We start from the raw sequence: 2,564 nt of genomic DNA, 5'->3' as shown, positions 1-2,564 counted from the left end.
ATGGCAGAAGAAGAAAACAGTTATTTAATTGTTCAACTTGGAGATAGAAGCACAAGAAAGGTTCATGGACAAGCTTCTAGAGAACAGGCAAGTGTCCCCTCTCTCATGCTATATGTGGCCCCTCAGCAGGCATTCTCTACAGCTCCTGAGCCTTTTCTTCTTGCTTTAGGCATTGAACCACTTTTCAAAGTCTTATGAGACTTTGTGAATCTTTGATTGACTGCTCTGTTACTGAGAACATTGGCAAGACAAGAATCCTTTGACATTATCCGTGTTGTCAGTAGGCTGCAGGAAGCCTCGGAGGTCAAAGTGCACTTGGTTCTGCCGTCCGTCGCTCAGAGAGCTCTGGTCTTCACTTGACTCTGAGCCAGTGCTTTCATTATCATTGCATTCTCCCCCAAAACACTCATTTTCTTCCCAGCAGACTTATTTCTGCTCCCTTGATTTTGATTTTGCTCTAAATGGGCTTCTCTTTGACAGCAGTGGAGGGAAGTGTCTTGAAAGGGAAATTTCTTTGTGTGATAGTTTTGAAATACAATGCCTGCCAGACTGGATTGATTGGAGCTCTGAATGCAAGAGTGTTGATATTAAGTGAAGGATTATATTTGAAAAACCTCTGAAATCATACATGACTCACAGTCTGTATTTCAGGATGTCAGGTTGGGGAATCATAATTTGAAATGAAATGCTTACCGAAAAAGAAAGTAAACCAGGAGGTGGAACACACTCATAATCCCAGCACTTGGGAGATGGAAGTGGGGATATCAAGAGCCCTGCTACATGTGAGTTAAAGGCCAGTCCTCAAGAAAAGGGAAAAAATAATGCAAGCACTCTAAGAGCCGGAGCTATGCCTAGGTTTGGAAGAGAAATCTCTTGGACAAACTAGTAGTTCTCAACCTTCATTACTTAAAGCCTGTTGGTGTCGTGGCTATCTTATTGCCACTTCGAGCACACTGTACTCCCAGTAAAGTTTTTCTGATCTCTTCTTGATTTAGATGTTGCCCCTAGTGGCAGCAGAGAGCATTGTCTTAAGAATCTGGGAGGGCCAGGTGCTAAGGAGCTGAGGAAAAGACTGTAGCTGCTTGGCTCTTCTGTTGGCAGGTCTCAGACTTTATGTGCCTGGCAATTGCTTAGGAAAGGGCACATTACAAATACACACCCTCTTGGCCTGGAGAGATGGCTCAGCGGTTAAGAGCACCGAGTGCTGGTCTAGAGGTCCTGAGTTCAATTCCCAGGAACCACATGGTGGCTCACAACCATCTGTAATGGGATCCAATGACCTCTTCTGGTGTGTCTGAGGACAGCCACGGTGTACTCATATACATAAAATAAATAAACCTTTAAAAATAAATAGACACCCTCTACACATAAAGAGCTGCAGGAGTGTCCCATGCAGAAAGGAGCCATGATGCTCTTCCAAGCTGAGTGTGAGCGTATGGGCCATGCAAGATTATATTGCGAGGTTGCCTTAGATGTTTTTCCTCAAAAATCACTTCAGAATTTATGTACACAGACTTTCCAGACTGCAGCTTCACAGATGCATCCCAAAGCATCCCAAACTGCAGTTGTTTGACTCTAGGACCTGCTGTGGAGCTCCTATCTGGATCTATGCAGTGCTAATCCTCCACTTCACTGGATCCCCTACTTAGGACTTAAAGTCCCCTAAATAGCCCACTAGAAGCTTGGTTGCTAGTGGTACTGAGAATTATTGAAGTTGAAGGTCTTTAGAAGCATGAGTTTGGTAGAGACATTGGGACCCAGAGCTTCTCCCTCTGTCCTTACTGCCTGGCTGGCACCATGATGTTCTGCTTCAGTGCACTCAAAGTAGCATCCCCAACTGTCATAATCTGAAATCTCTGGAGCTGTGAGCCTAAATAAATCCCCTTTTTAGGTGGGTCCTCCCAGGCTGGTCTCTTCCTCTGACAATCCTGGACTCCTGCAGAACGAAGCATCATGAACTGAAGGCCAAACACTGATGTCACTGAGAAACGCGTGGCAGTAAAGGACTATGTGACCTCCACAGGCCTAAAAATCATTGCCTGGCTTTCATATTTACTAAAGATTGAAATTTTTATTAAATATTGCCTTAAAATCACTTCAGTGGAAGCTTGCCGAGATGGCTTAGTCAGTAAATACTTGCTGTATGATCATAATGGCCTATGTTTGTATCCCAGCACTCAAATAGAAGCCAAATGCCGGCACAAGCCTGTAATCCCAGCACTGAGGAGGCAGAAACAGGTGCATCCCAAGGACTTGCTGGTCAGCCAGACTAGCTAGATTGGTGAGATCCAGGTTCAGTGAGAAACTCTCTCAAAAAACTAAGATTGACAGCAGTCAAAGAAGATGTCAAACGTTGACCTCAAAGACTGGATAGTGTCAAAAACAAAAAACAAAAAAACCTCAGAGATTAGTCAGGATTGTTTGCTATTTCTAGGCTAGCTCATACAAAAGACAGCTGGGTGTGTGCTGTGCACTGTAATCCCAGCACTCCAGAGGCTAATGCAGGAAGATTGTGAGTTCAAGGCCAACCTGGATTATATAAGAGACCATGCCTTTAATCCCAT

The sequence above is a fragment of the Mus caroli genome, unplaced genomic scaffold, assembly GCF_978045245.1.
Source record: "Mus caroli unplaced genomic scaffold, Mus_caroli_1 scaffold_1, whole genome shotgun sequence".
NCBI classification, from domain to species: Eukaryota; Metazoa; Chordata; class Mammalia; order Rodentia; family Muridae; genus Mus; species Mus caroli.
The sequence above is the reverse complement of the archived record's forward strand: the minus strand, read 5'-3'. Positions refer to the sequence as shown.